This window comes from Chiloscyllium plagiosum, chromosome 24 (assembly GCF_004010195.1).
Source record: "Chiloscyllium plagiosum isolate BGI_BamShark_2017 chromosome 24, ASM401019v2, whole genome shotgun sequence".
In the NCBI taxonomy this organism is placed as follows: domain Eukaryota; kingdom Metazoa; phylum Chordata; class Chondrichthyes; order Orectolobiformes; family Hemiscylliidae; genus Chiloscyllium; species Chiloscyllium plagiosum.
Window position 1 is genome coordinate 13,984,929 of NC_057733.1, and position 25,988 is coordinate 14,010,916.

Consider the following 25,988-nt stretch of genomic DNA (forward strand, 5'->3'; position numbering starts at 1 on the left):
TTCTGAATAAGCCTACCATGGGGAACCTTATCAAATGTCTTGCTAAAATCCATGTACACCACATCCACTGCTCTACCTTTATCTATGTGCTTTGACACATCCTCAAAGAATTCAATAAGGTTTGTGAAACACGACCTGCCCCTCTCAAAGCCATGCTGACTATCTCTAATCAAAGCATAGTTTTCCAAGTATTCACAAATCAAGTCTCTCTTCTGCCCACCACTGACGTAAGACTGACTGACCTGTAATTCCCAGGGTTATCCCTATTCCCTTTCTTGAACAAGGGAATAACATTTGCCACCTTCCAATCATCTGGTACTACTCCAGTGGACAGTGAGGACAGAAAGATCATTGCCACAGGTGCAGCAATCTCTTCCCTCACGTCCTGTAGTAACCCAGGGTATATTCCATCTGGCCCACGGAATTTATCTATCCTTATGTTTTTCAAAATGTTCAGCACATGCTCCTTCCTAACATCAACCTGTTTGCGCATATCAGTCTGTTTCATGCTGTCCACACAAACATCAAGGTCCCTCTCAGTAATGAACACTAAAGCAAAGTATTCATTAAGTACTTCCCCTACTTCCTCTAACTCCAGACGCAAGTTCCCTCCACTATCTCTGATCAACCCTAACCTCACTCTGGCCATTCTCTTGTTCCTCACAAGTTTAGGATAACTTAGGGTCTTCCTTAATCCTACCCACTAGAGATTTTTCGTGCTCGCTTCTAGCTCTCAAGTTCACTCTTCAGTTTCTTCCTGGCTACCTCGTAACCATCTAAAGCCCTGTCCGATCCTTGCCTCCTCAACCTTAAGCAAGCCTCCTTCTTCCTCTTGACTAGATGTTCCACACCCCTTGTCACACAAGGTTCCTTAACCCTACCATCCCTTCCGCGCCTCAGTGGGACAAACCTGATTACATTAATCTATTCTTATCGGACATCCACCCACCACTTTTTAAAATTCATTTGTTGGCTATGATCTCCTGCTGTTTCATAATTATGAAATTTCAGCCACTTATACAAAGAGATCATGGTTAATTAACAAAATAAAACTATACACAAAGTGCTTAATACACATCTAAAAGTGTGGTGCTGGAAAAGCACAGCAGGTCAGGCAGCATCCGCAGAGCAGGAGAGTTGACGTTTTAGCTATAAGCCCTGAAAATTCTTGATGATGGGCTCATACCTGAAACACACATCAGAGCCACACTTTTCAACTCTGATCTCCAGCATCTGCAGTCCTTACTTTCTCCTAAATGTACATGTGTACAGTTAACTAAAAATGCATGTTTTGGTAATTCTAAAACATGTTCAAGTTCAAGTTCTTTAAATACATGCAGAACATTGACAACGATCTAGAGGTTTCTGCATTTTAATTTTAGAAAAGCGTCAGTAAATAAACTTACTGGCTTATTCATTGCATCATTTAGGAGTTGTACTGTTTTTTCCCAATCATTCTGTTTATTCTCTTCGCAGACCTGCAATGCTGTCCTTCCTTGTTGATCCACAATATGCTGGAATAATCAACAAGCATAAAACAATTTCACTACAATATGCAAAGTATGATTTTAATAAGATTTCTAATTATTAAAAGATTATTCTGAGGAAAGAAATTTCTCCTCATCAATAGCTGCAATAGGATACATTTCTCTCATGGAAATGAAGTACTATACTGGACAACACAACTTAAAGTTGTTTAATTTTGGTGTGTTTTAAACATGACTGGACTTTCTCATGATCTGGTTGTGTGACTATGATAACAATTAGCTTCAGAAGATCATGAAGTGACAGAGGGAAGCTAGGGGAGACAGTATCAAAGTGGTAATCTCACTGGACTACTAATCTATAACTCTACTTTAAAATGTTCTGGACAATTGGATTTCAATTCAATCATGGCAGGAATTGAATTCACATTTCACTAAAAGTCTGAAATTTTAAAAATGGCAATTATATAACCTTTGATAATTGTAAAAACCAATCTGGTTTACCATGTAGTTAGGGAAGGAAATCTGCCATCCTTCCCTAATCTGGCCACATGTGACTTCAGATTCTGAACAATGTGGTTGACACTTAACTGTCGGCCATGCATTTAGAATGGCATAGAAATGCTGGCCAAGGTAGCAATGGCCACATTCCATCAACGAATAAAAAAAGTCTTCTGTGTTGATTCTCCCCTGGATCATGTATTTTTAAAAAAATGCCCCTATAATTGACTTTTAGCAGATATTATCAAAAGCCTGTCCATGCATACTTTAAATAAAAGACTTCTTGACTTGTCCCACAGCAAGACTGAGGGAGGAAAATTATCACCACATGTGTAACATCAGGTTAGTGGGGAACAAAGCAAAGAAAGGACCCTTTATTGATATGTGTTGGTCATCACATTTCCTTTACACACAACTACTCACAAATGTTTGAAGGGCTCTTGTGGTGCAGGTATAGTGCCATGTGCTCCAAAGGCATATAATAACATCTCTGAACATATCGATTAAACAATAAATCAAGTAAGGGTTTAGATAGGGTTGACCATGAGAACCTTTTTCCACGTATGGAGTCAGCTATTACGAGGGGGCATAGCTTTAAATTAAGGGGTGGTAGGTATAGGACAGATGTTAGGGGTAGATTCTTTACTCAGTGAGTCGTGAGTTCATGAAATGCCCTGCCAGTCGCACTGGTGGACTCTCCCTCTTTATGGGCATTTAAACGGGCATTGGATAGGCATATGAAGGACTGTGGGCTAGTGTAGGTTAGGTGGGCTTGGATCGGCGCAACATCGAGGGCCAAAGGGTCTGTACTGTGCTGTATTTTTCTATGTTCTATGTTCTAAGTCAGAACAACAGCAATTTTCTGATTTTCTTACTTAATTTTGCAAAATAGGCTGCCAGAATGCTGCCAAATTTACTACCTAATAATAGGAAATGCCGATAGCCTCTCTGTTATTCTCATTATAGTATCTGGACTTAGATTCCTTGGAAATTAAGTACATCTAATTTTGCCCCAGTGTAAATCTCTTGCATTGCAGATTATCAGTGGAATACAATCAGGACATTGCGAAAATGACTACAGAACATGCCTGTTCCAAAAACAATCATTTTTCAATCACTGAAAAATGTCTCCCAGGAAAATAAATACAAATACAAACTATTGCAAAATTTGTTGACACAGAGACATTCTGTACATAGTGAAAAATTTGGCAGTAGCCCAAGGGATTACTTTAAGAAGTTAATCAATGTGTTCAGAAGGTAGCAAAGCCTGGTTGATATAACTTATCACCAGATCCATGTCTTTAAACAGCTCCTTAAGTGGCCAGACAGCCTCTTCAATTCAATATGTTGCTCAGAGCATTAGAGTCACGAAGAATGTCAGTACTTCAATTTTCTCCATTTGTCCCAAACTTTAGTCCTGTGTGCAGCACAGCTCGTCTGTCTAAATTACTGTGAAGCCATCGTCCTTCACATATTTTGGCCAGTCCAGAATGATTAACACTTTTAATATATCCTCTTGATCCTACAGATTCATGATGCTTCAGTTGAACTAATTACCTTTCCTGCAATGGAGGACTATCACAACAGTCGTTGCTACACTCAAACTGCACTGTATAAACAATAACAGTGACAGTATCAGGCTCCTTGCAGCTTTCCAAAGTAGCTCTTTATTGTTCATTATGATTGATTGATGACTATGTGCATTGATCAGTTTAACAACATTCTACAGGAACATCACAAGTATTTACAGGTCCCTTACATTTTCGCAAGGATATCAACATTATAGTTCCTTGTCTTTAGTTTTTTTTTTGCATTTTCACCATGGACAATAAATTCTTGCCTATCTGGCTATGTCCTGAGTTAATAAAAATATCTAACACATACATGTAACAATTGTTATTTTTCTGAGAAATTGTGCATTGTGGTGCCAGAATTGTATCTCATGGTATAGTACTCATGATATACATATTCTGTTCTAAGTGGTTGACCAGTGATAAAATCAATTGGAATCTATTCTTACTAAGATAAGTTTGATTGAACTGGTGCCTGCAGATGATATAATGCACTCTGCAGACAGTTTTCTTTTACAGCAAATAAAAATGGAAAGACGCTGCATGATGAAGTAATTTTCAGTGAAGTACACCAGCAGGTTCCAAAAGACAAACAGTTGTATGACAAATGGCAAATTTGTTACAAAAAGGCCTTCAAGAAACAATTTGACAAGATCCATATGTAGCAATGTGAGTTAGAATTTGCATCCAAGCCTATGAATAACTAAAGTGAGCAAAACCTATAACCTTAAATGATGCCAAAATGAAAGCAGTCCAATTGACACTGAGGATGTACAGTAATTACCTCAAAAGAAATGGCTTGAAACAAACTGCACTGACCTCAGATAAGAGAGGATAAGTGTCTGAAACGTTCTTGCACAACTGTAAAATAGCTGAAGCACTGTTAATTTTTTCCAAGATTCTTTCTCTCCGTGCTCGTACACTTTTCTTCACCAATGCGGAGACAATCAGTGCATTTACCCACTTTTTATCTTCAGCTAGTTCTAGTACTATAGGTACAATATGTTCCAGACAATAATTTCAGGCATTTCCCTAATATACAGAATAAATTGATGCCTGGAATTTATTAAAAGGCAGTAATTTAAGCAAAGGGTTCAGTTCCAGGGCGTTAGAATCACCAGTTGAACCCTCAGATTAGATTTAGGCATTCAAATTATCCCTTGGTAACCTGTGATATTTATAACATGCACACGTTTGGTTTTACATAGCGGTTTGCTGGTTTAACATGCTATAGTTTTTATGTGTGGGCCGTCAGCCATCGGCATATTCCACATTGCTGACATGTGATGCTCACATGAATGGTCTACTGACTGCTGTATTGTTAATGGAGGAATTCTGACATACATCAAACGCCAGCTGAAAGTCAAAGCTGTGAAGCAATAACTTGTATCATGTGGACGCGCAGGAATGCTCAAAAGCAATGAGCAATTATAAGGCAAGATACAAGTGCTGATAAATTCAAATTGTTAAAAGTTTGGGAGACGATTTGTAGTTCGGGTGCTCATTGTTGTGGTTCTGTTCGCCGAGTTGGGAATTTGTGTTGAAGACGTTTCGTCCCCTGAATAGGTGACATCCTCAGTGCTTGGGAGCCTCCTGTGAAGCGCTTCTGTGATGTTTCCTCCGGCATTTATAGTGATTTGTACCTGCCGCTTCCGGTTGTCAGTTCCATCTGGTTAATAAGCACGTCGACCTGGACCCAATATACTGGCCACTGCAGCGGACAGCTGGAACTGACAACCAGAAGCGGCAGAGACAAACCACTATAAATGCTGGAGGAAACATCACAGAAGTGCTTCACAGGAGGCTCCCAAGCACTGAGGATGTCACCTAGACAGGGGACGAAACGTCTGCAACACAAATTCCTAGCTCGGCGAACAGAATCAAATTGTTAAAACTCTGGGAAATAACCAATTCTTTAAATTTATACATCTGGAAGCTCTCCCTATAGATAGATATATAATATCTCTAATATGTTAAAAATATTACACAAATCACATACTCTCTGTGTACATCTACTTCCTGTAACATAATGCTGCCTAGATCAAAGGAAAGTAACGATACATTTGCCCTCAGCTCAGAGGAAGGGAATGGGTCAACAAATAGCGAGAAAAGCAACTGAAAAAGTGTCAGTGAGAAAATATGATCTGTAGCCAATCTTCAGAGATCAGTCAGATTAAAGAAAGAAGCTTTATGAAATAAAGTATGAATAATGAAATATTCTGCCCTTTTTAGCAAATATAATTGCTAATGTTCAAAAGAGCGTAAGAATACAATTAAAAACAATCAGTTAAGATAGGCATGGTAAAACTGAATTCATTTGTCTTTGGTTTCAATGACATTTTTACTTAATGACCTCACTCGCTCTCAGAATTGAAAAGTATGACGCTGGAAAAGCACGGCAGGTTAGGCAGCATTCGAGGAGTATGAGAGTCGACATTTTGGGCATAAGCCCTTCATACGGAAGTGCGTTTGCCCGAAACATTGATTCTCCTGCTCCTCGGATGCTGCCTGACCTGCTGTGCTTTTCCAGTGCCACACATTTCGACTCTGATCTCCAGTATCTGCAGTCCTCACTTGCTATCAGAAGTCTGGGTATCAAGTTGAGTGTTCAACTAGTTGCTTGGTAGTACACAACATGAGCATTTGTGAACAAAGATATATTGTTGCGGCATGAATATGGAAATTTCACATTTGAATTTCAGTGCGTTGTGATGCCAGATATATAGTCTGTACAACTCATAGACTGGTCTCCTATATCAAACTCTTTTGGTTGTTCACAACAAGCATGGGACTAACTGCACTCAACCAGCCTGTGTTTGTAAATGTTGTAAGACCAATGTCCAACATTGAATGTGATTGTGCAATGGGACATTTGCTGGATAATACTGACTGTCCACAGAACTCTTTGTGCAATCAAGATAAGATTGTCAGTCAGGTTTTCAGTGTGATGTATTAGAAGGTGCATATATTAATACACTGGGACTTGTTCTCAGCACACTGAGAGAACACATATATACACATGGCCATGTCCTACACCGTACCACACTCTAAAATATACCACATCCTACACAAAGCCACTACTGATGGTTGGCCACATCTAAACTGGGCTGTGTTTCTTATGGGATCACATTCTACATTGCTCCTGTTTCAATTTGATACAATAGGTGACAGCCATTCATTGATTCATTTCTCAGGGCAATGCCTTGATCAAGTAATCAAGCTGCCGGGTTAAAAATTTCAACAAAGATTAATAATTGCTTGTCAATCAGTATAAAGTGGTTTAATCACTATGGCAAAGCCTCTATTTCTGATTGAGGGACTCTGCATCAGTAAGAGATGATAACCTCCTTCTGCTATCACTTAATTGAGGCCTGAAATCCACCAATGATGCTGGGCTAAAGGTGAGTGTTGTACCAGCAGCAGACACCATTTCACCAGGGGTGCTGCAGTTCAATAGCACCTCTGCCTCTTGGTTAGATTGAAGCAGATGGGAAATCAAAAGTGCCCGTGTTCAAAAAGTGTCATTTTTCTTTTCATTATTACATTTGTTTGAACGGGTAGCTTATTCAATGTGTTATCCAAAAGATTATGCTTTTTCAGTGCTGCATTGACACATCAAGCCTTTAGTGTCCAAAATCAGGGAGTTGGGCCTTAAACTTGAAAATACCATCTCTGAGCTGAGTCAAACTGACACCCAGATAAAGCACTATCATTGACCTGTTTATAAAGTTATAGCAGATCGGTGAAACACTAATTAGTTGTCACTGTTCTGCAGGAAGATTATTTACTTGTCTGCCAGCATGGAAAATATTTTGTTAGTTTTGGCTTTCTAATCCAGGAAAAATAGAAATTTGGATAATCTTTAAACACCTTGCATGGAAAAAATGTATTCTGTGGTGGGTTCTTTTGAACAGTTTCAGTGGTAGGAAATTTGATTACTTAAGCATTTCTGATTGGCCCATCTCTTTGTACGCACTTTTCAAAATGTGTTAAATTAATTGAAAATAACATTTTAATGAAGCAACAAACTGATTACTGTTTGAGTTAGGGAGACTGAGAACCATATTTTTATTTTGTGGCTGTGATAGTTATTTATCCACAGAGAAATATTTTTCCAGCAATCAATCAAAAATAAATTAATTGTATCTGTCTAAACATCTGACAGAAAGAGTAAGAAGAATCTTGACAGACTGAGAACAGTACACACGTCTTGGCCTGACTTCAGCTTTTCAGTGTTAAGATTTTTTGAATTGGTTAAAATATTTGGAAATAGTTTTAACAATGGATGAGCTGTAGAAATTTCACTGGAGATCAGGGGAAGTACAGAAGCTAATAATGTTGGGCACAGGAAACCAGGTGACCAGGGAATGTGATTACTCCTCAGTCATCATCTCCTAATATAGATGAAAGGCTGAATCTTACATTTTCCTGGCTAAGTGCAAATTGCCTCAGGTTTTTGTGGAGAACATCTTGCCATGGGGTCGAGTGAGATTTCTTGCTGTATCTTACCCAACCTGCCTCGAAACTTATCCACCCCACCTCAAAACTTACCCAACTTTATCCCCAAATTAGCACGCTTGGTTCCCAGAACAACTCGCCACTCAGTGAATATCTGCTGAAAGACTGGCATCTCAGCATATTCACTCTACACGCATTGCATATGAGTGAAGAAATGATTGCAAATGAAAGGTAGCTGGAGTTTGCAAATGTTTGATTCCTACATTTTCCTTTTCAATGTTCGAGCATCCACCAGAAATGAATCTCACACCTCTCATCAATTAGGGTTGGCAGTGGACATTTGCCAACCCATTGTTATGGTATCTCTGCAATCCATTTGCAGGGAAGCACAGATGTATATTGCAAGGCACACCCACCACAATGAACTTTGCCTCCAAGTGTCCTCCCTGTCCTTTAAGCATCAGCTTGTGCCTTAATCATCTCTTTCCTGCTCCTCTACACTTCCCATGTCGTGGCCAGAGTTATGGTCACTGCCAATACCAAACCCCCTCTTGTATTCCAAGGATCCTTGAGGTTCCTCCATCGCTGTCCTTCTCGCCACCTCTGCACATGCCTCCTCTTTGCCCGCTCCCCCTTGACATTGGCAGTGATCTCGCTGCTGCCCCTACAGGCTCCTTTTGCACCTCCCTTGTACAAGAAATGGACAGGCCCCCTTCCCCCACCCCAGACCTCTGTCCACCTTCGATGAACAACCCTCAGATATGAGAGGGCAGACTCCTGGCTGCTGTGTGAGCAGCTTTCTGACTGACATGGTGTGATGACCCAAGCTGCTGCAGGACTGACCTGGTGACCCCCTCCCCACACTGTAGTCAGGCAGATCACTTGGCCGAGAGTGGCCCAAGCCGATGATTTACTATGGTCAAGCATCTGGACTACGTGTGGATTGTACACACAACAGACAGTATCGGGGCCCCTTGACTGACAGCGGCCAACTCAAAACTCCCCGGGTTTGACTGGACTGAGGAGGATAGAGATCAGACGCATTAGGTGCTTCAAGACAGGTGGGACCTAATAGACCTGACTAGCCCCACCCATTTTCCAGTGTGATCATTTGGTTGAACGCATATGCAGGATCGTTGCTGTGCAGGACAGGTGGCACTTATTCCAGGTGTTAGAAGGGTATCTTGGAGTGCTATTCGTAAAGATGACAACCAGACAGATCCCCGATGACAAGCAGCCTATCTGTGCCAAAGAGCACGTCAATATGGTAGTATTGACAGCCGTTGGCTAAAACGTCAATGTGCTAATAGGTATGCTTAAGGTGGTTGCCCCTGAATGTAAGGTGTCCTTGCTGCAGAATTTCCATGTGAGCTGCTGGTGTGTCCTGCACTGCAAGGCCGTACTCCCTCAGTGGCTTGCACAATTGGATCAGACAGCTGCCAAGATGGTCATGAAGCTTGGCAAATATCAGATGCGAACGTCTATGGACGAGGGGTGCATGCAGTTGGTGCCCTGAGGTGCTATTTGGTGTCTGGGCAACATGAAGTCCCTTGGACCCAGTGGGTGCTGAATTCACCAGGTACCCACTCCGTCTTTCATGCTGAGAATTCGTGATGTCTGGCATGTGAGCAGCATTTGCGAAGATGAGAAGCTGAATATTACTGAGGTGAGGTGAGCCATTAACAAGGTATTTCACAGCTAAAATCCACCTTATTTGTGATCTCACCACTGCCTAGCAAGGAACTTATCTTGCCGCTTGTCAAAAAAAAATTGCAGTGAATTGCTGTTGTCCCAAGTCATTTTGGCCCCAATAATTTTCTACCCAATGAAATGAAGAGGTAGAAGGAAGTAGGAGGCAGCCTGATCAGGAAACCATGAATAAAAATGGTTGGTGTGGGAGCTGAATGAAGACGAAAAATAAAGTGGTAGTTGCTCTTACTTGTCTACCCAGGTTATAACATTGACCCTGTTTGTGTGTGTCTGAGGTAACTTCATACCCTCTGCCAGAATATTGATTGCTCTAGATTTCAATAATATAAATCTGATGCCAGCATGTTGAATGCAATTGGAAGCTTAGATGAAGACTGAAGAGTAGAAAGGCAATAGTCCAATGATGATCTCTATCATAGCATGATCAGGACAATGGAGTGGTAATTTTGGGACAATGGTTCAAAATTAGAAGATTCAGTTATTAAATGCTTGACATAATATTGTTTTACTCAAAAGCATGAGAGGGACTCAAGTAAAACCATTGGTAACACACCATCTAATGGTACCGAACAATGATTCTACATTTAAGTAGGAGACATGTGGGCCTACGAGAACAAAAAATCTGAAAGCTTTATTCCTTTGTCTAAATTATAAGTGGTCCACCACACATAACTTCCCAGAGAACACAGGGGCATCAATTCCATTTGTAAGAGGATACTTTAGGCAAAATGGAAATATTACTGAATCTGAAATATTTTCTGCTGTGCAATGTTACCAAAGCTCAGTTAGATGGGGCAGCAGTGCTGAATTTGCAAGATATAGATTTTGAGACATGATAAGCTAGATTGAGTAGAAGACCCTGGATTTTTATCACACTTTTATCAGTTATTTTATCTTTGCAAAGACGATAATACATTGAACAACTGAAGATCTGAAGCGTAAAATGCTTCTTATTTTGATTACTTCTGAGTTAAAGATTGCAAATGTGTAGCTTGTCTCAACCATAAAAATCAGTCATGTTCATGTATTTAAGAAGGAATATTCACAATCAAAATATCCCACAAATTAATTCGACAAGGAATACTATGTTATCAGTATCCTGTACAGACTTCAGCACAGATGAAATTATCTAAAGTCTTTGCGAATTTCTTAAAAACATTTCTTTTGTTTGAACTGACACCTTTGGCTCACCTTTAGCAATGATATCTGCATGGGGAAAATGGCCAGGCCTTGCAGCCTTTTGGCTTTGATTTAGCAAATAAAGACTTCATATTGTCCTTGAAACAACATGTTATAATGAAATATATTGTGTGAATCTGTGACAATGTGCTTGTGGTGAGTTTGGATGAATTTTCTTAAGAGAAATGGTAAACACAATTCAAGAAAGTAGGTGCAGTATTGCTTGCCCAGCATGGAGAAAACAGAAATGAACATTGTTCAACCTCACGTGGAACTTGGCATTGACACTGAAAGTGTCTGATATCACAGTATTTACTACATGAAATGGAGCTACCAAAATCTTATTGAATAGAATAGTGGCTTGCTTTAACTGCAGTGCTGTTAACTGCACTGTGCAATACGCAAATAGCCTGTGATACATTGCTACTTCTCCAATGAGAGATTCAAATAAACATCGCAAATCCACAAAACAGCACTTCCCACTAGTGAAAGCAGGGAATGTTTTGCAATAAACATGGTAGTTGGGTTAAAAACCTCAAATTTATTGGCATGACAGTTTTATCAAGGACTGTAGACGATCAGCAAAAAAAACATCATTTGCAGCAAAGCTGCAATTTCAGTTTCTGACGACTTGTTTATGTAATTTTAACCAGATAACCCTGTGAGGGAATTGAACGTTTGCACTGTGCACACTTTCCTGCATTAAAGCAACTTCAATGCAGATAGGTTTGAAATTTATCTAATGCTCTCTTGATGTCTTAGTCTGTGAATAATAAAATCAGAAAACAGAAAAGTCACAGGATCACTCCCTGAGTTCTTCAACATCAGTTTGAACAGCAATTTTCTATATATACACCTACCTGGTAACAGTGATTGATCCCCTCACTGTCACCTTCCTGAATTACATTCCCTATTGACACACAGTTTCAGATGTAACTGTGATCGAGGTGATGGAGAGATGATCATTGGCACAGCAGCAATAATTACACTCAACTTGAAAAAGGTTGGGCTGAGAAAGTACACCCACTGTAAACTGGATTCATTTGACATCAAAGCCTGTGCACTGGAAAAGCACAGCCGGTCAGGCAGCATCCGAGGAGCAGGAGAGTTGACATTTTGAGCATAAGCTCTTCATCAGCAAGATGCTCCTCGGATGCTGTCTGACTGGCTGTGCTTTTCCATTGCCACAATTTGTGACTCTGATCTCTCTGATCTGCAGTTCTCACTTTCTCCTAGTGGATTTATTTGGTCTCAACTCTCCCAACAGGATCGTTGACCGTCGTCAGAAACAGTCCAGAGTTGGATTCAGGTCCTAAACCATTATGTGAAATGGGAGCTTTGGAATATGCTGCACTGGAACACTGCAATTAATTGAACTTTTTTTATCATAAAGAGTTTTTAAATAGGTTTTTTTTACATACAGGTTACATTGTGTAGATGCAAGTAAAGCATGTCTCTCACTGTTGCATATAGACCCAGAGGTAGCATTCAAGGTACATGCATCAATGCTGAATGCCCCTTTTAAAATGGGAAGCCCAATCTCAGCAGGGCCATTCCTGACTGGGTAAAAGGCCAGAGGAAATGGTGCAAGTTGGGAAATTGAGCAGAAAATCCATTCGGTCCAAAGAAACATAAGAGTGGTTATTCATGACGAAAACATGTCTTCATACCCAAATAAAACTTTGGCCCAAAAATCATGAATCAGTGCAACCAGGAAGTAATTTGTAGAAACAAAAGTCTACTTTTAAAAACATTCCAGGGTGTATTCAAGAGTGATTATTTGGTAAAGTTTAATTGATATTGATATTGCTGCAAAGGGGTGAACAATTAAAAGTAATGTTTAATCGTGTGTCATTCCACAAACCAGGAATATTGCAATTTACAATTGTCTAAAGTAACTTTTAAAAATGTGCAGAAACATATCTGCGCTAAATTGAGGCAGTCAAGGAAGTTTTGTGACATACTGGGCAGCGTCCCTGCCTCTGAGCCAGATGCTCCAGGTTAGAGTCTCACTTGAGGACCTGATATCCAAGAAGGGTGCACTCATAACACAGCAAAACAGGTTGTATATCAATGTGTAAACCCTTCCAAACTACGCTAATGGCAGCCAGTAAGATCGAGAGAGATTCCTGATCAGTCATGTGAAGGAAAGAACATTGCAACCACTGCCATCAGTACCTACAGCTCTGGTTTTCAGCATCCAGATAAAAGGTGTCAGAGCAACTTAGGCTCCTTGTTGGGACTGGTTGCTGCTAATGGGTGCATGGCCAGTATGAATCGGATTGATGCCAACACCGTGGGATTGAATTTCTAATCTGCTTGGTGTGGATTTTGGACCTGCCTCCCTCTTCTAGCTGGAGAGGTTGTGGTATAGTGATTTTCCATAAATTAGCAGCAAGTTACGTTCACCAGCTTTTAAAACGCACCTATTAACGCCCTTGCACCCAAACGTTCCAGCATAAATACTAGAGCTTTCACAGAGGTCTGCGAGTGAGCAGCTTTATCAGAAACTCACAGCAGGGATTAATTCACCCTGGGATCAAGCTTGCCGCTACTACAAAACCTTTAAACAAGACACAAAAGAATGCAGAATTCTACTCTCATTTGCACAGGAGACACCAACAACAGGTGAACTGAGAAGGTAAAAGCACAACTGAATGGTAACCTTATGCCGTGTCTTTACATTCTGTTACAAGTTCCACTGCTTCGTCGTTGATTTCATCTCCACTGATATCTGGTGTTACATGCCATGATCCATCACCAGGACCCACCATTCAAACCATTTTCAGGTTCAGGTCTCACTTGAAATGCATGGTTGCACTTTGAGTGCCAGAGATGCGACTTACGACAGAGCTTTGCTGCAAAGGGAACACAGAGTTTGACCTGCAGGGCCCGAGTTTGCAAATCCATGTGTCAGCTGTGCACCAGGTAATGTCAGCTGTAGTAGATGTGAGACAATGGAGAGAAGTGTACTTCCAAACTGATTGTATAATTCATGCACAGTATCGAGTCACTGCAGTTTCTCTTGGACAGTATGTAACCTCCAAGCAGAATCCAGGCGGGCCTGCTATCAAGAAGGGTTTAGCACCAGTGTTAGCATCTCTTACAACCATTTTAAAACCAGCATGCTTTGGACTTTACCATTTCCTCCAGCTTACACTGCGTGTATACTGAGAGTATTGTGTGTAATTTGGATCTGTTTACCCAAGGGAGGATCTACTTGTCAGAAAGTGATGGCAGTAAAGATTCAATAGACTCATCCCGATTCAAAATAATCAAGTTTAACCATGTATCATTCCAGCGACTAGGAATACAGCAATTTACAACTGCCTAAAGTAATCTTTAAAAATGTAGAGAAACATTTATATGTTAAAACTGAGGCAGTCAAGGAGGTTTAGTGACACACCGAGTAGTGTGGTGGGATTAAAACAAGGAGATATTGAGGACACTTTGGCTTAGCTCCTCCGTAGGTTTGAAGTATAAGAAGGGTTCAATTTCGAAGGTGCAGGAAGTATATTTCCTCTGGTTTAACATTCTAGAATCAAGGGACATATTCTCGGAATACGAGATCAGCCATTTAGGGCTCAGGGAAATGACATTTTTTTCGCTCATAGTGTGGTGACTTTTTGGAATTCACTACTGAGGAGGACCATTGTGTTCAGTCACACCAAGACAGAGATGGATACATGTCTGGATACTGAAGATGTCAAGGGATCATGGGAAGGGTGTGGGAAAATGGCATTGAGCTAGGTAATGAGCCATAATCTAGCTGAATGGTGGAGCTGGCGATGAGAGGGTGAATGGTCTGCTGCTGCTCCTATTGCCCATATTCTTCTCAATTTCAAGATGTTGTCGCACTCCTGCAATCTGTTCTTTCGCAGAGCATGAAAAGTGAATTTGATAAGTGTTTTTGCTCTGATCATGCGCTCACATGATCCGATGTTCCTACTTCAAAGAAATGAAGTGGATAAAAGCAGATTGGATTGTTTTTGTTAATTCTGGAGATGATTCAAGCAAAATAAATTCCTGATTATGTCGTCCATCATTTCACACAAAAACCCTTGACCATGGAATACATTTGAAATAACTCTCTGTTACTGTGCACTGTGGCAATCAGGAGGATAACTGGAGAGGGATGGTGAGCGCACTGTTATAAATGTTATAAATCATGTTTAGCTTATTCTTCAGCATTTGCATGATTCACTATATTTTCTGACTCTAATTTTAAGAATAAATTTGTTTAGATGTTTTCGCTTTATAAATTACAGAGGTATGTGTAATACTTTCCAAACATCCAAAGGGAATGTGTGAGCAACCAAAGTTCATCCACCGGGTATTAAGTGAACTGTCTATTATTCTGCAAAAGAACTTGTTCCTTGGGAAAAAAAGGCACTGATTGGCAAAGATGAACAAGAACACAAGGCAAGAGCCCTGACCCATTCCATTACCTTTCACATTCAGTCACTCACTACCAAGAACAAATTCCCTCAGAGACAGAAAAAACACATAAAATACTTCAAGGGTAATAGCCCCACTATCATAAATGTTTTGAACAGCTACTAAAGGCAAGCTGTCCAAAAGTTGATTAAAATCAGCCAGGTTAAAGGTTCATCTTGTTTACTTTTTAAAAAAAATTAAATAAAAAACTATAATCTATTGTATTGTACAAGGCTTTTTTCCAAGAAAAACATACAGAAACCAGATACCTGTCTCATTTGTCTAAGCATCTTTCATTAAGGCTCCTCCAGTAACTGGCACAAGTACCTGTATGTTCCATTAGATCAGCCAGAACCTATGTGCAAAAATAGTCCATTAATGAGGGGAAGTGGCAGCTGCAATCACTTTAGCCAGTCTCCTCTTGTTATATATGACGATACCTCTAAAGGCTACATGACGCAGAAAGAGATTCCCACCTCAAGTTACCAGAAATAAAATACTTGATGTTGAATGAAAAGTTTGAGGACATTTCACAGAACGCAAATAATCAGTGTACACAAACCTTTTATCTGAATTCACCCTCTCTCACAAATGGATTTGAAGGTATAGTTTATAGAGAAGATAAGAAAGTTAAAAAAAGTTTGTGATTATATATTTCACCCAAGTAATCAAGCAATTGGCACAGCAATATCATATTGTTAATAAAAGGCAAAAAGCAGGCACATTTCCATGAAATTTAGAAAGACTGAATGTTATTTTAAATAATATTTACACAAGCATGTTTTCTAACACAAATGTTCCTTTAGCTTGTAATCCTTTAGGCTTTTCTGACAAGCCATTTCTAATAGTCGTAAATTTAATGGGTAAATCTGTCAGTGTAATAAAATTAGCAAAGAAATCCCAAACAAGAGATAAGACCACAGGCTAAAAACCTTGTAGGTGTTGCTGAAGCACACTTACAAGCAATAAATCCGAGCTGAACTTCCTGAACTTCTGATAACAGTGCACCTAAAGCACATATTCTTTCCATTACAGACAGCCAGATAAAAGCAAAATGTCACAGTACAGAACAACACAAAGTTGGGAACCTGTAGAAATGAAAGGAGGACTGATAGGGAACGCCAAACATGGATTACTAAGGTCTGTAGATTGTGTGAGAACAGAAACAAACTTCAATAGATTATGGGTTTGACATCTAATTTTAAATTCATTTCAGAAAATGTTCAGAAATGTTGTTAATTCTTCTTCTCACTTGGCATTTGCATCTGTGAGGGAAGGCATCCACATACGTTTTATTGTTCACAGAATATTCTCACTATCCACAGCTCATCCACTCTCTCCAATGCCAAGCAATTTTCTTGATTCAAAAGATCAGGTGCATGGTCTGGACCTGGAGCCTGTCCGTTGTAGCATGCAGCCAAGGCCAACTGCCTACTGATTTCCCTCCTCTCCCCTTCTCTGTGAGAATATATTAAGTTTATCTTCGGTGATCCCTCCAATAGCATGGATAACCTTAAAAGTTTGTGTCAGGGAAGTCCATGACAATAACATGCAACATGATTTTGATGATGTGGAGGTGCCAGTGTTGGACTGGGGTGGACAAGGTCAGATATCAGATGCCATCAGGTTTTAGTCCAACAGATTTATTTGAAGTCACAAGCCAATGCTCTGAAAGCTGTTGGACTATAACCTGGTGCCGTCTGATTTCTGAACACAATTTTGCTTTGAGGTTTAGCTATCCTTCCTTAGGTACACAGAAGCAAATGAAACACAGAAAGCATACTTTAACATGCTTTAGAAACAACATCTGCCAAAGACATAGCAAACAGGAAGAGAATATATTTTACATGGCAACCTACTGAAAGTTCAATGTACCTTGTTAGTCAACAGCAATCCTTTAATTGAGATTTATTTCCACATGCTATTTCTCTTACAAATGTATCCCTTATTTGCTTCTTTTTTACTGTATGCATCACTCTTCAAGGCTCCTCACTGAGATGTGGTTGAGTACCATCTTGTTGTGAGGTCCGCTTTCTGTATCCCATGCAGGAAATTATTGCTGTTGACAGTTCTCAGAAAGGGTCACTGGAACCGAAACGTTAACTCTGCTTTCTCTCCACAGATGCTGCCAAATCTGATCAGTTTCCTCAGAAATTTCTGTTTTTGTTTCGAATTTCCAGTATCCATGGTTCTTTGTTTTTTTTTGTTAGTGCTGTTGACATGTCGGTTATCATATGCAAGCAGTTTTAGGTGCAATAAGTGCACCAATCCAAACATAAATTCATGTAGTGCACCTTCCACACTCACTTCCAATCTCATGCTCAGGAAAAGAACACAGAAGATCAGAAAGACCCAGAACAGGGTTGAGAAACCTATCAAATGGTGGAGCAGATTTGATGGGCTGAATAGCCTAATTCTTCTCCAATATCCTATGGTCTTATGTTAAAGATGGAGCATCAGGCAACAGATGTATGCTGTGGTGACTGGCATAATATCTGTGTCTGCTTTTGGAAAGGTATGTGCAGGCACCTCACTAAAACCAAAATGCAAAAGCAGAACCCTGTACATCTGGACTGAAGTATTTGTTCTGAACTCTGCTCACCAATGTCTAGCTATACGATGAAAACTCAACTGTTAGTACGGACATGACACAACAATCTGCTCTATTTTTTAATATCAGGGTCCTTTAGAAGGTTTGGTAGACCATCCAGATTCTCATCACTCTTAAATATTAAACGGTGGTTTTGAATTTTTCACAACAGGAAATCAGAGTAAGACTCCTGGAGATACTCTCACATCTAATGCTAGATAGCGAACTGACACTTCTGATTCTTGCACACTTGGAAACCTTCCAATGTATACAGCATAATTATTATCTAACCAATGTATTGTAAGATGCAATACATTTAAAAATAGCATTAGTTCACATCAATTCCAGGCAGTTTAACGAAATTGCACATTGGCAGTCCCATTTAGTTACTTCTTCACTTAGCTTGACTTTCTCATGACATCATGTTATAAAAAAGCAGCAACCTGCTCCATTAGTCTGACATGCTGATAGCTACATGAAGTATATCATGAACTATTATTTTATGGCAGTCCCAAGTATGAAATTAATGAAAGTTGCAGTCAGTCACCAACAGAAAGATAATTCAAGTGGTCTCAGATGGTCTCAAATAGTCACTGCTTTGGATTTTTCCTCATTCCCCCACCAAGGTGCACATTGAGTAATTTAGAGGCCATTACTGGAAGCTTTACTTTAATCACTGTTTAGTAGCCTTGACAGTCAATGCTGGTTAAGTCACATGATACATCATAGAGTTGTCAGTTAGCTCAGTTGGCTTTGTGAAACAAAGTGATACCAGAAGGATGAATTCAATTCATGTGCCAGTCACCTTCTCAATCTCATCCCTCACCTGAGGCATGGTGACTCTCAGCGGTTGTCTGTCTGTCTGTCTGTCTCTCTCTCTCTCTATAATGAGACATCAGTCCTACAGTCCTTCAGGACTGTGGTGACTTCACCTTATGATCATAGTTGTGCCCTTTACGTTTATGTATCACAGCTAGAATGCAATTTTTCTTCCAGAGATACATTTATAGTATTATCACCATCTCCCTGTGTGTGACCTCATGGAGTGATTGGGCCACTAGCAGCATGACACACTGAGGGAAATGTGCAATAGTTTATAATCAAATTCATATTAGCTGAGACATGGATGCGCCTGTGATTTTAATATATCAAGAAACCAGAAGCTGTAATTTTATTGAATCTTTCATTATTATGTTACTCAAATCCAGTTCTTGTGTTACAACAGCAAACATATGTATCACTTCACTGGGTACCCTGCTGAAGCTTATAAAACTCACACTGCACCTACAGCAGATTGTGATAGCATATCAGATCAAGACGAACTGCGTGTTCGCCCAATACCCATGGTTGTCACAAGAGCTCAGCAATGAGGGGTGGATACCCTCATCAGTTTGGCCTCTCTCAGCTCCTGGGCACTGAAGCCAACAACATAACTATCAGCTCCTTTCACAAAGAGCAAGGATTAGTCTTTCCTTTGCCGGACGACTCTATTCCACCCGAGGGTGACACACCGAATCGAGTTTCGCTAACATTGACAGATCGAACTGGTGCACGTGTCTCTTGTGCCACATCAGCTTTCATATACTGTGAACATGATCCCAAACAAATCCATCTGACTGGGCTTCTGGTGAATCAGTGAGCAATCATGTAGCTCTCACTGCCAGCTGCTAAATGCACTGGACAAAAAATGCTCATCTGTCAAAAGATTTTGCAACATCAATGAGCTAAGAAGACTTGGAAACATTTCATGCAGTTTTATCAAATGAATTGAAAAGTTACAGCAAACCCATGGATTATTTTGCTTATACTTATAAGTAATCCCACACATGCATGAAACTTGCACTTCAGAACTACAGCAACAAAACCCAGCTGGAGCATTTTAACTAACCACATATAACATCACAACATGACCTCCTACACACACATAATGGACAAAAGCAACAAATTATCTTGGATCTTTTTCTTTCTAAATTCCCAACAGTTTTCTGAGTTTCAGTCGCTTTCAATAAACTTGTTACTTGAGTGGCATATTCTGTTAATGTTCCTTTGAAGAGATTGGCTCAGAAATTTTTGGAGCATGATCCATTTGTTAGATGTTTCCCCTTTACACTTCAGCTCACAAATCTTTTTGCATTGAAATTTCTGGAAATGCAAACTGAAAACAATTGCAGCAAGGGCAGAGGGAAACCTGAAACCTTGGGAATTGGTGCAACCAATAGTCTAATGATTTAATCAATGAGAATAAAAGACAAAACAAAAGCAGGAAGAATGGAGTTAATTGGAATCAAAACAGACACAGAAAGCCAAATCAAAAGACGGAAAGAAAGATTGAGAAAAATAGAACAATTAACGATGTCAACACCCTATGAGAACAGAGTCTAGATGAGAGTGGTGCTGGAAAAGCACAGCAGGTCAGGCAGCATCTGCCTGACCTGCTGTGCTTTTCCAGCACCACTCTCATCTAGACTTTGATCTCCAGCATCTGCAGTCCTCACTTTTACCCAATGAGAACAGTTTACTAACTGTGGGAATGCTTCTTTGTAAATTCAACAATTCCCTTTCTAAGACAGAGAGGTTGAGAGGGATTACAGGACCATCATCCTATGATTATATGGGTTCTTAGATCACTAAGTATCAATGTCAGAAGCAAAGAAGCTAACAACATTATAGATTCTTTGTACAAAATCAAATCTGACTTTAAATGGATATAACAGGCTAAAAATGAGTGCTATTACCAGTCATTTGACTCTGTAGCTGCAAGTTTTAAGTGGACGACAGAGACATGCCAGACATGCAAAGATTTTTGAAGTATCAGAAGTCTGTAAATGGAGGCAATGAAGGTGTCAGAACCAGTATCCCAGAGGAAGAACTTCCAAGGGACTCAGCAGCATGGACTCTTTGCTTTATGGATCCCTTGATTCCTCAAAGTTAACGTATCACCATATTCAACCTTTGAACTGTATTTTAAAAAGGGCTAGGAATATCCTGTGTGCAAAACCCCAACAATAAGGCTTGAAGAAGTACCTTTACAAGGAGAGTTTGACTGAAGGAAGCCAGAGAGGGAAGGTGTGTAGAAACAAATGCTGTTCTGTTGAAGGAAAGTCAAGCAGCAAGAAAGCATGTGGAAACTACAGAATTAGTAAAGACCATGCAACCTTCACTCCTTCCCAAAACCTTTTTTCCTGCTCGTCTGTTCAGGACAACACTAACTATTCAACTAGACAGGCCATCACAGGTTCTGGATCAGAATTGAAGTCTTGATTATTTCACTTCAATAACGAGGAACTTAAGGCAACAGATCCCAGCTATACACCAATGAGGTGTATTGTGACTATCTTCTTAAAAATATTATTTTATTTTATCAATATTTGTTTTAATCTTGATATCTGTAATTTCTTGTTGGTGACTTTATCTCTTTATCCCTAAGGAACCTTCAGTGACTATTCATAACAAACTAACTTTAACCTGTTTAAACAAAAGCTTGGCTGCTGGTCTGCTTTTACTTCTATCATTGCAAATTAAAAAGAGGTTACTAGAGCTATATTAATCTCTATTTAACTAACGATGCAGTGGACATGCCTGACAGTACTGACAACCAGACCCAACAATTCATGACAAAATTAAATGATTTCAAAATGAAGCAATTTATTGAATTCGTGAAGCTGAAGATTAATTTCCATTTTTTTTGGGAGATGAACACCAGGTTGCTACAATTCTCCCAGTAATTTCAATGACTTCTCAGATTATGGTGCTACTCTTCCTTGCAACAGATTGCTGGCTCATATACACACTAATAAACAGATTTGCTGTGAACTTGCCATTATCCTGTTCCCATCCATTTCAAGGCACATTGTTTCAAGAAGCTGTGCAATGGACAACAAATTCTCATCATGTCAGAAACTAAAAGTAGATGCTGTCCAGTGTTACATTTAGCAAGTAAACTCAAACTAACTTCTATACCAATCAGGGTACACAGCCCCCTTTCTTTTTACACTCCTTTCAAGAGGAGAGGAGGAATGCCTGTACTTTTGGTCCTTAAACCAGGCTTCAATGGATATCGCATACTAATAATCCTAATGTTTCTGCAGTACAAAGATTCATGTTGGATATAGGATATCGTTGAAGCAAAGCTCCTGAGGACTGTAAAGGAATTCTGAACAGCTGATGAAAATGTCATGGCAGTCAGGCCTTGCAATGAACTCCATCAAGTTCCAGAACTTGAAGATGACGAGAAGCCATTTCTAAGCCCTTTTATTACATTAAAGTTGAAGCAACATACAAGTAAACCTACTAGCGAACCAGTCAGGCAGTGGGTAAAATACGGAGCTGGACTTTATATTTCTTGACGGGGGGAGGGGACACAGTGGAAACAGAGTGGTCCACTTACTCTTCCTTTAGCCACCTCAGCGTGTTCAATCAAGCATCTGGTGGGAAGGAGCCGAAAAGATCAGAGGGTCACCATCCCAAGTGGAACTGAAGGCCAGGACATCATGCAGCAAAGAGGTAATGCTGAACAGGAACGTGGTCACTGTTAGTTTGCTAAAGGTCCCCTGATCCTTAGCATGTCTTTACATTCTATTGAAAACTTAAAGATAATTTTTAAAGATTACTTTATAAAACGTATTAAGGCTGCTAACTTCACTGTCAGATTTTGTAAGGACATTCAACCACAGTCTCTACAGCTAACTTTCTTTTGTCTGTGAAAGCTTGTTGATTATTTAAGAGTTGCAATTCAAATTAATTGATAAAATGTTAGTCTTAAATAATTAGATTAAATGTAAATAATCATTAATTAATTAGTAGGTCCAAATAGTTGGCGGATTGCTGATTTTGTTGCCCACTCACCTGCAGTAATTTGGGAGACTAGCATAATTCTGTTTTACCACTAACATGCCCTACTTTACACTTCCAAGGAGAGCAGTGTGCCCGATTTCCCAACAACAAATTGGTCCATGAGATCAGCTTGCACATAGCACATTGAACAGTTTTTAGTGGAATGAGAACATTGACAACTAGCATCTTAATGTTGCAAATGTACCTGGTAGGAAGCTTGTTCTGCCAAATAGCATTTGGCGGAATCACAAGCTCAATGATTATCATTTTCCATTCATCAATGTAGATAATCTCATGGGTGATTGACCAGTACTTGCAGTGATTACAAGGATTCCTATCTCTTCAACAATTTTCTTTCCCTGTAAGGATTCAGCATTCCACAGGCACAATATTGATAGTCACATACAATGTATGGCAACCCTGTACATCCTCAAATCAAACAACAAGTAAACCTTTGCAAATCTTTTCATATCATAGAGACAAGTTTAGGGCTGTCAAAAGCACACTTCATCTTCTGCTTTCCTTCAGTCCATGTAATACACATGGACTACAAGTAATCAAACTAGTTCCCAAGAACTAGTTGTATTTCCCTAGAATGCAAAGCCCCAAATAAGACTTTAATCTTCTGTAACAAGTGGATCAAGCTTTCCCAACATCAGTTAAGTCTTTCTGACATAGAAAGTTTACAGTGTTAATCCATACAGAGTGTTTTACTCTATGGTTTCCAGGGTTGTAATGATGACTACCATTTTAGCATTCTACCTCACAGAAGTGTTACCTTCAAACATTTGATTTTGAACATACCACGCTTGACATGAAGCATTAATACTGAGGCTGTTTATGATCAATATAAAAAATCCATAATTAAGTCATTAGAAGTAAGGACTTCAAATTGCAATGGGAAATCAAAATTGCCCTTTGTGGATGAAATCCTTGATTGCTTATTGTTGACACTGAGATCAGCTCAGCCCTGTCCTGTTCCTGGTGAATTTCCTCACAGCTTCTACATGTCAGAAAATGTGACAGCAATGAAAGCACTGAAGGATTAAACAATTGAGAAAATGATTCTGCAAATCTAGGTCAGCCTAGATTTTACATTGTGCCAATAATCCTACTGAAAATGTGGCTCCTAATGGTGACCAAGGTAGATTTATCTGTGCTTTGATGGTAATTCTGCTATGGGGAGTCTATCTTTGACTCAGATTAGTGGTTAATATTAAGAAGCGAGAAGATGAAGGGAACATTACGGTTGCTGCTGTCTATCAAAATCTCCAAGGCCACTGAGAAAGGCAAGAATAATATTTAAAACGTTCAACTTAGAGCACCGGCCAAGTTCAATTAACTGTCCTGCAAAGGGATTGCATTCTGCTTGGGCCTTAATTAAAATGTAAACCCAAACTGTCTCTTTCCCAAATACTCAGTCAGCACACAACAGTATTCCTGAAGCCTAGAATTGCGGAGAAATGTAACAAAAGGAAGCACGTCAGAAGAAATATTCCCTTAATTTACACCAATCAGAACACAGCCACCTTAATATAAGGGGACAAATCAAATCTTTATTGTCAACTGGGGACAGGGGCAGAAGAAGAGAAATGTTGCAAATAGTGGGGAGACAATGGATGCTCCCGAGGATGAGCAGACAATCCTAGACACCCCAATAACGGGTTTACAAGGAAAGGGCTTTAGTAGAAGAGAAATAACAGACATGTTTGCAGAACCATTTTCTCAATTGTTTAATCCTTCAGTGCTTTCATTGCTGTCACATTTTCTGACATGTAGAAGCTGTGAGGAAATTCACCAGGAACAGGACAGGGCTGAGCTGCTCTCCAGCTTTGATCAATTAAAAGCTTGCAGGGACATCAGCACATGCAGGGATCCCCAATTTGTCAAATGCTTAATTGCCTTTGTTTCTGACATGTCATATCACTGGTGCTTGACTAGGAGCTGTTTCTCCCCCTCTCACCTTAGCTGAAGCTAATTTAGCTTTACCTTGTAAAAACACATGATGAGTTTGGTGAGGGAAGGACACATTTGAAAACGATTTTGATCAACTTCTTCAAGCATGACTTCTGGATGTTTGGTGCCAATTGTCTTTATTCACAGCAAATGCTTCCATAAAGCAGAAGACGTGAATCATACAAGTTAAAGAATAGAGACACTGTACAGGTTAATGTTTAAACTCAGTTTACCTCTGTTATCACTAACATTTCCAAAGTTTGAGTTATTCCAGACTTGGATATCACTTCATAGAATCAATGAATCATACAGTACAGCAGGATCCGCAGCTTATACTGAAGTTTCTCCTGAATTCTTCACTGGATTGATTACAGACTATCCAGTATTTATGATTATCAACCTGGAAAATTAGGCTGAATTTTAACTTGCAAGAACAAGTTTGGGAATAAGGAGGAAACTAAAATGGGGATACAGGCAAAATCCTGCAGATGTTGGACAACTGAAGCAAACCTAGAGAAGACTGGAGAAACTCAGCAGGTCTGGCAGCATCTGTGGAGAAAGAAAGAGAATTATGTTTCAAGGCCAATATTACTCTCTTTCAGAACTAGAGTTCAGTTTGTCTTCAGTTCTGAAGAAGAATTAAGATGGGGAAATTGACAACATTTAATGGTTCCAATATGTTACTTTCTGCATTGAACTGTAGGACCTTCAATACTGGCAGACTGGCAATTGTAACACAGCAGTTGCTAATTTACAGAATACTAAAATGGATCTTTATGTAACTTCATAGTGAACACAAAGTGAGAGCACAGCAATAATAATAGGGGTTGATGATGCAACTGAAAAATAAGGAAGTAAGCATTGAGCATCACAAACCCATTCTTGCCTACTTGGAGTGAGAAATTTTGGTCATAGTATTTATGCTAAGCAGTTATTTTCATAGCATTGGAGTGTAAATGTCTGATCTTCACTTTAGAGTTTTGATCACACAGGACAGATTGAATGTTACTAATACAGGTAGCAGAGACCTCAGAGAATGACCATGATAATCAGCAGAAGCACCAGAGACAGGATGATAATAGCAGCAGCACAACCAGGATCCAGCAGCTTCAGCAGTGCCTGTAGGAGCTTCTTCCACACCTGCAGCCCCATGGCTGGGAGAGATGCAGCCTGCCACAGGACAAAGTCTGCAAACAAATGCTAAGCACCCCCAACTTGTCAGGTTACTAAATATACAGAGTTAAGCAGTGACAGATGAGGAAGAACACC

General features: G+C 39.7%; 1 protein-coding gene across 7 annotated transcripts in view; it reads right to left on the reverse strand.

Annotated features, from left to right (window-relative positions):
• Positions 1 to 25,988, reverse strand: part of LOC122562032 (myocardin-like) — a 662,438-nt gene that overhangs the window by 349,006 nt on the left and 287,444 nt on the right. Inside the window, exon 6 of one of the 7 annotated variants that reach the window (XM_043714466.1) lies at positions 15,610 to 15,695. The exons of the other annotated variants lie outside the window; for them this stretch is intronic. The gene's annotated coding sequence lies outside the window, so the exon portion shown is untranslated. The remainder of the gene's footprint in view (positions 1 to 15,609; positions 15,696 to 25,988) is intronic. 7 annotated transcript variants of the gene reach the window in all.